The sequence below is a fragment of the Amborella trichopoda genome, chromosome 3, assembly GCF_054954075.1.
Source record: "Amborella trichopoda isolate Santa Cruz 75 chromosome 3, AtrichopodaSantaCruz75HAP2 v2.0, whole genome shotgun sequence".
Taxonomy (NCBI): Eukaryota; Viridiplantae; Streptophyta; class Magnoliopsida; order Amborellales; family Amborellaceae; genus Amborella; species Amborella trichopoda.
Window position 1 is genome coordinate 10950191 of NC_142338.1, and position 12619 is coordinate 10962809.

The 12619-nt window shown below is 31.7% G+C and overlaps 1 long non-coding RNA gene across 1 annotated transcript; it reads left to right on the forward strand.

The window, feature by feature from the left end:
* Positions 1 to 641: 641 nt before the first annotated feature.
* LOC148782741 (uncharacterized) lies at positions 642 to 1210 on the forward strand. Its single transcript, XR_016053019.1, has 2 exons — positions 642 to 907; positions 990 to 1210. It is a non-coding gene; the product is annotated as an uncharacterized LOC148782741 (long non-coding RNA).
* Positions 1211 to 12619: the final 11409 nt, after the last annotated feature.

Sequence of the window (12619 nt, forward strand, 5' to 3'; positions counted from 1 at the left end):
ATTGAAATTATACTTATTATTTTATATTTTATAATTATCTTACTATACAAATTAGAATAAACTTAAATTGTGTCTTATAATATTATCTAATTTAAAAAATCCTATTTACAACTTTAACAAAAAATAATACATTACATAACTATTCAAAAATGTCATTGTTACATTGACTCGGCGATTCATAGCCTGTGATGTCATACGTCTGTTATGTCATACACACGAGTTGTTGTAGCGACCATTATTAGCAAGTCGTGGAGTATCAATAAATCGACTTAGCGTAAAATCGGGAAAACGTCGTTTTTATTTTAAAAAGTCGAATGAAAAAATCGGATAAAAAATATGGATCGGCAAAAATACTTCATGTAAAGATATCGCCAATATACCGGACTAGGCTAAAAAAATCGAAGTCAAAAAATCGGATAAATACATATAAAAAAAATACACCATATAAATCTTCTCATTAAATACTTTAGCAAATATCACACCCACTTAACTACATACCAAAAAAAAAAGACGCGATTTTTTTTATCATCAAATGCTTTAACTGTGATATAACAACTTTATAACTATATAGTCAATGATTAGTTTGGGTTTGGGTCATCTGCTTCTACTTTCTAAAGAGTGAAAGGCGTGAAAGGCGTAAATGAGAGAATGAAATAATGGGGAACTGCGACAAAATTCGTGGAAGGGGTTGAATTTTTGTGAGTGGGAGGGAGTGGAGTGCCACAATTCCTCTTTTATGTTGTGAGTCTCATAGCAGATGCATACGCATTCAATATCGATGCGCAACCACACTTCGTATTTTCAGGATTATGGAAGGAACTGCTACAAAACTAGGTTTACGAGCAGTAAGAACATCGAGGTTTTAGAGAGAAACCACCAGTTTAAGAACAAGATTCTTGCAAACAAGGTTCGTTCTACTCCTCATTAAGGTTCCTATTTGTTCTTCTTCTTTGTAAATTTTTAATGGGGTTTTTCTCTATAATTTGCAGGTTTCAAAGCTTGAGGTTCTAGAGAGAGAAACATGACCTTTTTCATTTTTTGGGTGTTTCTCTATAAAATCAGCAAAAAGACTGTGGTTCAATGGGGGTTTTCTCTGTAATTTGCAGGTTTCAAAGATTGTGGTTCTAGAGAGAAACATGGCCCTTTTTTATTTTTTTGGGTTTTTCTCTGTAAAGTCAGCAAGAAAATGAATGTTTTTTTGGTTCCGTTTTATTTGTTTTTCAAAAAATCACGTTTTCTACGGTATTATGAAAAATATGCTATTTTTGATGAATTTTTCAAAAAAACTCTATTTTAAACGTCTTTCAAAAAAGTTCCGCTTTTTTTAAAGAGCAATAATTAATCGCCGATTTACTAACTATGGTATAGAGCTTGCTCTAAACAATCAAATTAGAGCTTACCTTCAAATAGTATCGAGAGATGTGGTTTCACTATGGGAAATGTTTGTGATAGCCTTAAAATATGTTTTCATATTTATTTATAAAGTTTAAAGTTTAAAAAATAGTACAGATTGACGGATCTATGAAATCTTGAAAATTGATGATCAAAAAATATGTAACAAAATACACTATTTTCAAAACTTGAAATCCAATTTTTTCTCTTGTCCGCATCTTGATGTCGAGATGATCAATTTGAAGATCTTTGGGCATCAAAACAACATCTTCTAATGGAATTTTTGAGGTAGGCTCAAATTTGATTGTTTAGAGCCTCGGCTCTATATAAACTTGTCCCTATTTTTATTTGGTTTTTTTTTTTTTTTTTTGGTGAAAGATAAAAGAGATGGCCTTAAAGGCGTGCTCCTCTTTCTTTTTCTTTTACTTTTTTTTTTTTATAGCAAAATGGATTTTTCCTTTCTACAAAAAAAAATGCCAAATTATGTCGATTTAAAACTTGATAATTAAAAATCGCCTTAGACAGGCTAGCTGATTAGGTCATTGTTCGCAAAATCGCTCGATCGCACCGCTAACCCCCTGGTTAGATCGGAACCGGCCAATTGCCAGTTTCGATTTTGGGCAGTTAGGGTGATCAACGGATATTTTAAAAAAAAAAAATTCCAAAAAATGTATATAAATTCTCAAAAATAAAGAATTTATTTTGCAATGCATTTTTGTATTTTTAAATATTCTTTACATTATGGTAAAGATTAAAAATTGTTTTGGTCATTAATACTCACTTTTATATTTTCCCATCTTTTTTAGAAAATTTAAAAAATAGCCATTGGAAAATATAAAATGGGTTAAAATCCATTTTTTTCATTAAATTTCAACTTCATTTGAATGTGTTTTGTTTTAATCATTCTTTATATGCTTTTCATGTTTTAGTAGATTTTTATTTTTATTTTGTTTCACCACTTATTTTATCTCCCAAGACTTGCCCGATTATCATGGTTGAATCGGCCGGTTTACTAGTTAGGCTGGTTAAACCGCTACAACGTCCATGTCCGGTTAACAATTCCGGTTTGATTTTGCGAACACTGGATTAAGCTGATGACGATAAGGTTCACTTCAATGGATTGTTGAAAAAACTTGAGGGAAGAGATGGACCCACTCTTAGGATTAAGAGCAGTGTCTTTAGACTATCGTTCGTAAAGATCAGGCTTTTACCATAATTGTGAGAACTCTGTAAATTTATGTGTACCTCTCCATGGCCATGAAACCCTTCTTAAAGAGGGATGGAAGATGTTGTTTTCCAACGTTCGGCTTCTTCTTGAAATCTCTGAGAAAATGTAGCCCTGTAATCGTGGGAAGTGGGTGGTTACTTTCTAGCCGTTAAATAACAACACTTTCTCTCTCTAAGAAGCCTCTCTTTTTTAGTGATAAGCATTAAATTATAAGAGAGAGAAATATTGCCTGTTTAAAGGCTCCATAGCCATACACACGTACCAACATCTCCCACTTGGCCATGAGGGCTAGATATATTGAAATATCATAAAGTCTTTACCACTTAATGAATTTAACATTTATGTACATATTTTTGTCATGTAGCTTTTACGCAAGTGCGGTTATAGATCTCATAACAAAAAATATCCAAAGTCATGACATGGTTTTCACGCTAATGCGGTTTTTCCTCTCATGACTAAGACATCAATAAATATCCCATTTGGGAGTTCTTGACTTAAATATTTTTAAGTCCCATCAAAACTACATGCTTTGATAATATTTATAAACTCAATCCCTTTGTTAAAGGATCAGCAATCATGACTGAAGATGGCAAATAACTTACAGTTATTTCATTCTTTCCAATAATATCATAAATATAATGATAATCTATTTCAATGTGCTTACCTTTGGAACTATAAACTCTATTTCTAATTGATGAAATAGCAGCCTGATTATCACAAAAAATTTTAACAAGTCCATCGACTATATCCTACTTCAAATAATTTATAAAGCGTTTAATTCAGACGGCATAAGTTGTAGCAATGATACAAGCAATATACTCGGCTTCCATAGTATACTGAGCTACCTTATTTATTACTAGAATAAGAAACACATCCACCACCAAAGAGGAATACAACTCCTGAAGTTGATTTTCTATCATCTGGGTCTCCTGCAAAATCTATATCAGAGTACGTAGTAACCTCTAAGTTGTCAGCTTGGAAGCACAACTTGTAATTTTTAGTTTTCTGAATATATCTGAGTATCCTTTTTACAGCTTGCCAATGAGCCATCTCAGGATTACTCTGAAAGCTACTTACAAGACCATATGCATGACTCAAATCAGGTCGTGTACACAACATAGCATAATTTATGCATCCTACAACTTGAGCATTTGGAATTCTTTCCATTTCAGCTTTGTCACTATCATTTAGTGGACATATTTTCTTTGATAATTTTAAGCCTTTACAAACAGGTGTATCTATGGGCTTACAGTTTTCCATCTTAAATCTCTTTAAAACACTTTCTAAATAATTTTTTTGAGATAAACATAGAAGGCTTGAACTTTTATCTCTTGTTATCTTAATGCTTAATACATATGAGGCTTCTCATATATCTTTCATCTCAAAATGGGAACTTAGCCATGATTTGGTATGGTTAATCATGCCAATATCATTACCGGCTATTAAAATATCATCCACATATAGTAACAATATAACAAAATTGTTCTCACTATTCCAGACATATACACAATGGTCTAACCTATTGGCTATATAACCAATTTCAGTTATTGCATTATGAAAAGTAAAGTACCATTGCCTAGAAGACTGTCTTAGACCATTTAAAGATTTTTTAAATTTATATACTTTGTCTTCTTGGCCTTTAATTACGTATCCTTCTGGTTGTTTCATGTATATATCTTCTTTTAATTCTCCATTTAATAAAGCTGTTTTGTCATCTATCTGAAATAATTCTATATCATAATATGCAACTAATGCAAGGATGATCCTAATAGATGACAATTTTGCTACTGGAGAATAAGTTTCTACATAATTTATGCCCTCCCTTTGGGTAAATCCTTTAGCTACCAACTTAACTTTATATTTATCAAAGGATCCATTCGCATTAAGCTTTTCTTTAGGACCCATTTGCAACCGATAACTTTTTTATCTTTAGGGAGGTCAACCAACACCAAGACTTGATTTATTTTAATAGAATCAAGTTCATCATCTATGGCTTGAGTCCACTCAGCTGAGTCATGTGAGCTAATAGCTTCACTGTTGCTACGAGGTTTATCTATTGTATCATCACTCATTGAAGAGTAATTATCCTCATTCATAAATACATAAAATTCTTCTAAAGTCGTAGGTGAGGCTCTAGTTCTTTTAGGCCTATCTGGTATACTTGATTCAATTGAATCATTCTCACCAAATGTAGAGGGAGTTTGAGAAACAGGGTCTTCTAGACCCTTATCTTTATCAATTTCATGTAAGTCAATAGGCTTATTTAAAATATTTCATCATCTATATTTTCTAATAAATGAGCATCACGACTATGTACTAATGATCTAGTATCATAGTTATAGAATCTACACCCTTTAGAATTTTCTGAATAGCCTATAAAAGAGCATTTTATAGTTTACTTTGTAATTTATCTCTATTTTGTGGTGGTATAAGCACATGTGCTCAAGAACCCTAAACTTTCAACATAGTAAGGTCAGGTTTCTTACCTGTCCATAATTCATATGGGGTAAAGTCTATAGATTTAGTTGGAACACAATTAATGTTATATATTACAGTGTTGAGAGCCTCACCCCAAAAATGAGGTGATAAATTTGAATGGCTCATCATGGACCTAACCATGTCCATTAGAGTTCTATTTCTCCTTTCAGCTACACCATTTTGTTGTGGTGTATATGGCATAGTTCTTTAGTGAATTATACCATGCTCCTTACAAAATTCAAAAAATAAGACAAAACAATATTCACCTCTCCTATTTGTTCGTAGAATTTTAATATGATTACCTAATTGATTTTCTACCTCAGCTTTATATTCTTTAAATGTTTCTAATGCATCTGATTTCTTACTAATTAGGTATACATATCCATAACGTGAATAATCGTCTATAAATATTATGAAATATTCCATACCTCTATGTGTTTTCATATTTAATGGGCCACATATATCAGAGTGAACAATACTAAGTAGTTCACTAGACATTTTCCCTTTAAGAAAAAGCTTCTTAGTTAATTTACCAGAAATACATGACTCGCATGTTTTGAACACAATTTCTCCTAAATTGGGGAGCAAGTCTCTTTTAACTATTTGATTCATTTTGTCTTTATTTATATGTCCTAATCTTAAGTACCATAAATATGGATCATCCATACACATAAAAGCATCAAAAGAAGCATCAATATAACCAGAAAATGATGAACTTTCATTAATATTCAGTCGGTACAAATTGTCAACTTTAGTATCGTACACCAAAGCTCTAGAATGCTTCCAATGGTAACGCGACCAGACCTGAACCTTATTTCATAACCCTTGTCTTCTACCCTTGGGACAAAAATCAATTTGCGCCTCATATTGGGCGCATACAATGTATCAGTCAATAAGAGATTTGTTCCTCCTGGTAAACACAGTTTGAAAGTACCAACACCTAGTACATCGCAGTAGGTGTCATTTCCCATATAAATCCATTGGTTACCAGCTGCAATCTATTTCAATTCTGTGAATCCATCTTTGGTCCTCGAGACATGTCGAGTGGAGGCTGAGTCGACCCATCAATTTCTCAGGTCATGATCGACAACTATTGATTCCAGGACTACGCAAATCAAGTCATTTCTCTTATTTTGATTATTGTGAACATAGTTGTTATTTTTATTTTTTAGCTTAGGACAATTAAACTTGATGTGTTCAATTTCTTTGCAATAAAAACAGGTCTTCTCAACCTTCTTCTTTTGATTTTTAAAATTTCTCCTCATTCCCTTATACTTAGTATTTTTCTGATAATTGAAAGGTTTCTTAAGGATCTGAGAAGATAAACTTTGGGCAAAGTGGAGCTCATTTGACTTCTTCCTCATTCTTCTCTCAGCTTCATTACTAAGATGCATGAGAAGATTTAACACGGTTATCTCTTGTGCAGAATGGTCCAGTGCAATTACAACAGACTCCCAAGATGGAGGGAGACTGTTAAGGACAATAGACACTTGCATGCGATCAGGGACTGGATTCCCAGCTGCAGCAAGGTCCTTTGCGAGCACTGTCATTTTATTGACATACTCGATCACTGAGTCTGTTTCTTTCATTCTGCAAAAATTATATTTTTCTAACAACAATTGTACATGGGTCTCAGAAGTGGTCTCATACTTTTCAGATAAGGGGCCTATCATACTTTGAGCTGTGGTGTAATCCTCAAAGACTCTAATTAAATCATCTTCCATAAAGCTCAACATAGTAGTCCTAGCTACTTTGTCATCTTTTAACCATTTTCCAAGTCTCTTTCTGGCTTGACCATTGGCATTAGGCTCTAAAACTGGTGGTTCTGTTTTTGGGACATAATCTACCCTATCTTGAAAAAGAATATATCCAATTTTTTTTTTCCACATAAAAAAATTGGTCCCAATGAGTTTTTCAAGTTTGGATAATTCTGACATGACTAGCCTAGATGTCATTTTAAATTTTTAGATAATACCTAAAAGTTCAAAAACAAATTTAATTGTGTTTAAGAAAAGGTTGTCTGTTAGCTAAATCAATAAGTTTGCCGACTCTCAGTGAGCTGCAACTTCAAAGAAAAACTTTCTCGAACAGTTTATGTTCGCACTGCTGTGATGCAACAAAAAATTAATAAAGTAAGGCAACAACTACTTTTATGTCAAATATTGCATAAGAATAATTTTCATAAATATGTGAATATGTCTTAGCACAAGATAGAGAGTCTACAATGATATTTGATATTTTTCAACAAAAAATATGGCATTACATAATCACAAAAAAAAAAAAAAAAGGAGGAAAATTTACAAAATCAAGATCAAGAAATTTTCTAACTTAAAGAGACCAAAGCATAAGATAATTATGCAATGCATATTTTTCAAAAAAAATATATGGCATTGCATAATCACAAAAAAAAGAAGAAGAGGAAAATTCACAAAATCAAGATCATGAAATTTTCTAACTTAAAGAGACAAAAGCATACGATAATTATGCAATGTAGTGACCATTATTATGCAGATAAAATATGTCGAAAATCCCTAAATTATAGGTCAAAAAAAAAAAAAAACATGCAATTGATATGTAAGCCTTTACTCCAATAGAATTGGTGCGTGCATAATAAGATTCAATAAAAATAAAAAAATATGCACTAATTTTCAGCAACAAAGATATGGAAGAAAGAAGATACAAGCCACCTAATTTTCAGCAACAAAAAGATGGAAGAAAGAAGATACTATTCGCTTAATTTTCAACAGTCCATGGTTAGTAAAAAAGTATGTAACAATACGTAAATTTAAATGCTTAGCTACCTTGCATAGAGTAGAAGAATTTTTATTTTTATTTTTTATAGTCTTTACAGATTGCTATTATTATTATTATTAATTTTATTAGAAAATAGAGAGAAGAATTATTTACCTTATTTTCTATTACTTGACCGTGTGCTCAAGTATGTACTGTATCTGTAACTTAATCTGAGAGAAAATAACTACACAAATTGTTCCTACTTTAGAGAGAGAGCCTAATATTGAGGCGTAGAGAGAGAATATAATATTGAGGCATATGCTAAGTTAAGATAACTCTTCTGCAACAACCTTAAACTTATTTTCTCTCTCTTCCTATTCTTTTGATGATTCTTCTAAGTGTCTCTATCTCTTTAACTTTTTTCTACAAAAGATTAAACAGAGGACTCATCGGAGTACGTTATGATCACGTAAGCCAAAAGCGATATAGAGAGAGAAAATATGGCAAAAGAATTTACAGAGAGAAAATATTCCAGAACCAACAATACCAGTAAAAACAAACACTGAATCGCAAATGAGAAGCAATAAATTAAGAGAGATAAATTTATAAAAAAATAAATAAATTCAGACTATTAAATTTAAAGTTAGAAAAAAAATTTACGACAAGATATACATGAATGACAAAGCACAATATCAAAGTTACTGTAAATTAAACTCAAGAAAAAAATAAGATATAAAAATACCAAAAAACAAAAATGGGACCTGAAGGTTATGAGCCCACCACGCTTTCACAACCTGCTCTGATACCAATGTTGAAAAAACTTGAGGGAAGAGATAAACCCACTCCTAGGATTAAAGGCAATGTTTTTAGACGATCGATCGTAAAGATCAGGCTTTTACCAGAACTGTAAGAACTTTGTAAATTTTTGTGTACCTCTCCATTGCCATGAAACCCATGAAACCCTTTTTAAAGAGGGATAGAAGAGGTCGTCCTCCAACGTTCAACTTCCTCCTGAAATCTCTAAGAAAACGTGACCCTGTAATCCTGGAAAGTAGGTGGTTACTTTCTAGCCGTTAAATAACGATACTTTCTCTTTCTAAGAAGTCTCCCTTTTTAGTGATAAGCATTAAATTATAAGAGAGAGAAATATTGCACGTTTAAATGCCCCATGCCAATATGGATAAAGCTAAACTACAACTTATATCCAATGTATGAGTTGGGAGTGATTATAGCACGGCTTACTCATGATGGCAATCTCTTTTTTTCTTTTTTGAATTTTCAGATAGAAACAGTAAAACAATAGAAAAAAAAAAAAAAACCTAAGTAAGAAACTCAAAAAGAAAGAAATAAATAAAAAATAGTGGCTGGGAAAAGTTCCAGAGTGATCCGAGGCAAAAACCTTTCTAGATGCGTGCTCATAGCCCGGCCTGGAAAAACTCGTTAAAGCCTATTTGCTGTTAACAGAGAGAGGTTAACGAATCAGATAAGGGGCAAGCTTTCTATGATTCTCCTATAACATAAAACTTATATACTTCTCCTTATCTCCATTCTGAATGGAGGGTTGAGATTGTCCCAATCAGAATGTCAGGTCTCTACACTATTTTATTTTTAATTGTTTTTATATAAACTATTTTGACACCAAATTTTGGACGTCCAATCCTCTATTGAACTTGCACTAGCAAAAACTATTAAAAAAAGTATTTCCTACAAAATAAAATAACCAAAATACCCCTAAACGTTTCTAGGGGTAAATTGGTAATTATATTTTATCGAAAAATTATTTTTGTTATTTTTTATAGGTGTGCCCCAATGAGAAGATGACACGTACCAAATTTCATATTCATACAATTTGTATAAAAAAAAAAAAAAACTAAAAAAAAAATACTTTGAGAAGTCGGATCTAAGATCAAATGGTGAGCGACTCTCTTGATCAAAATTGGACAGCTGGATGGAAGAGGAAGTATAGAAACCTTTCCCAAGAGGGCTTTCTTTCTAATTGTTAGATTTTTTTTATTTTTTTTCAAAGAGCAAGCGTTTTAAAAATGTGAAGAACGTGAATGCTTAAACAGTCATGTTACCCTCCTTTATCCCTCATTAATACTTACACCTGGTTCAATTTTGTTCTCTTATTCCGCGTCTTTAAACCGTAGATTAAAGCTTTTACATCATCGGTGCAGGTGGCATACAGATGCATGCCTGTAGAGGTAAGGTGCGCCTCCAAATTTTATCACGATATATAATTTTGATGTAAAATATTCTTAAGATTATCTCAACATCTATTTTAATATCTAATTATAAAATTTTAAATTTTAAAAATGGTTAAAATCAAGTAGATCTATAAACATATGAAACTCTTGAAAATGGACGGTGTAAATAATATGTTGTAAAATGCACTATTTCTAAGACTTAATTTTTTTTAATTTTTCATGGTTATACATCTCGATGAGATGATTAATCAAAAGGTTTTTCAACATTAAAACTACCTTTTCCAATGGATTTTTGAGGTGCATCCGTAGTTCTACATTATAAAGTTGCATCCTTATATAAACTTTTTCCTTACATCATAAAGGAAAACTGTTGCTCATCTAAAACCAAACCGTTTAAAGATTTTTCTGAAGAGTTGTTTGCACTATTGGAAAAATCGGGCGATCTAACTGTTAACCGTTCGGTTCGGTTTTGGTGATCGATTGGTATTTAATATATATATATATATATATATATATATATATATATATATATATGATAAAAGATCTTGTCAGCTTACGGGCTGATAGCTATAGTGTTAGCCAATGATCCAGAGTGAATCTGGACCGATCTGACGGTCACGACCTCATTTCGTGTTTGAATTTTTCATTTTTTTTCTACAAATTCAAATTACTTGAAATTTGAAAAGTCTATTATTAAAAAATATAAGAATCTAATTAAAATAAAAATAAAAAATTCTCAAAATATAAATTGATTAAAATACCCCCAAAATATTTGTAATACATTTTCTAAATTTTCAAAAATAAAGAATTTGGTTTGTAATAAATTTTTTAATAATTCTTTACATTATGGTAAAGATTAAAAATAGTTTTCGTCATTAATAATCACTTTTACATATTCCCATCTTTTTCATAAAATTTTAAAAATATCCCTAAGCACAAATCGATTCGTTAAAATTCATTTTTTTCATTAATTTTCAACTTCATTTGAATGTATTTTTGTTTTAATCATTCTTTATATGCTTTTCATATTTTGGTAGATTTTTTTTTGTATTTTTTCTATTTTTTTCTAACATTTTTTACCGCCCGAGACTTGCCTGGTTAGCACGGCTGAATCGGCGGATTTACCTGTTAGGTCGATTAAACCGCTTTCAGGCCCATGTCCGATTCACCGTTCCGGTTCGATTTTGCAAACACTGGCTCCCGCTCTTCTTATTGCTTATTAGCACCACACTTAAAATTTTCTAAATGTATTCATTTCTTATCTTGCCATTCATCCATCTCAACATCTTCATCTTTGCTACACTCATTTCTATAGGTATATTGTTTTCAAGTACATAAAGAGTACAATTAGACATTTTTTTTAATTTAAGTTAATGTATGGGCTCAAGAGGTTAAGTTCCGTAATCCTAGGAGCATAATATCTTTGGGCTTTTGCACCGACCCAAAATGCGACGTAGTGAAGAGGAGGTTTAAGAGGCCAAAAACTTTAATTTAATGCACCTTTTAAATAATAAAAAAAGTGTTTTATGCATCGTGGGACGCATGACTACGACATCAGCACCCAAGGTATCATACATACATCCATCATAAAGATGTAGAGTGGTGATACTTTCTAATAAAGATAAGAATCAATGGTCTCTAAATGTGTTTCAAATAATTGTTATTGTTAGTTTTTTAAATTTATTTTTTACACATTAATGATCTCCACGTTAGAGATTTATTTTTGTTTGCGTTTTTTTGAATCGTTAGTGATTTTTTAATGCATTAAACAAAAATAAAAGCCCAACTAAAGGGTACAAGTGGTACTACCACAAAAAACCTAACCCCATTCTCAAAATACAATAAAAATTAGATACACTAAAAAGGTTAGGTCTCAAACCTATGTTAAAAAAGAGGTCATAAAAGAGGGGACTCGTATCTATATACGAGTCAGGACTCATAAATACCATGTCCTCTAAATAAATGTCACATAGGGCAAAATGGTAAGTCACCTCACACTTTACTCGGCGTAGGACTGCCAATGGACGGCTGGGTAGATTACAAGAGATAAAATGCATTTTTTTTATTTGTTTCTTTTTCTAAAGAAAGTGTGATATTTTTATTTGGTTTTTATTTTTATTTTTTTTGTTTTGTTGTTCTCATTCTTCAAAATTTTAATATTTGTAGTAAGGCGAAAATAAAATAAAAAATTTTACCCAAAAAAAATACCTATTTATTTTGGTTATTCCCTTCTTATATTTTTCAACCTAGAGAGATAAAGAAACGTAGAATTCTATAGTGCATATTGAGATTTTGCCAAAAAAAAAAAAGGAAATCCATTTATTTTGGTTATTCCCTTCCTCTCCTCTATTTTGAGACCTAAAGAGGAAAGTGCCTGCCTTTATTTATGGGTGCATATTGAGATTCTGCAGAAAAAAAAAAAAAAAACCAGTTATTTTGGTTGTCCCGTTCCTATATAAGGGATGCAGAGAGTTAAAGAAACGTAGCCTGAGGAAAATGGCAGCCTTTTTTTTAAGGGTTATTGACCCATTTCAAATGGAGAGAGACGCGTTTCAAATGGACAGAGAAACCATTTAGCCTG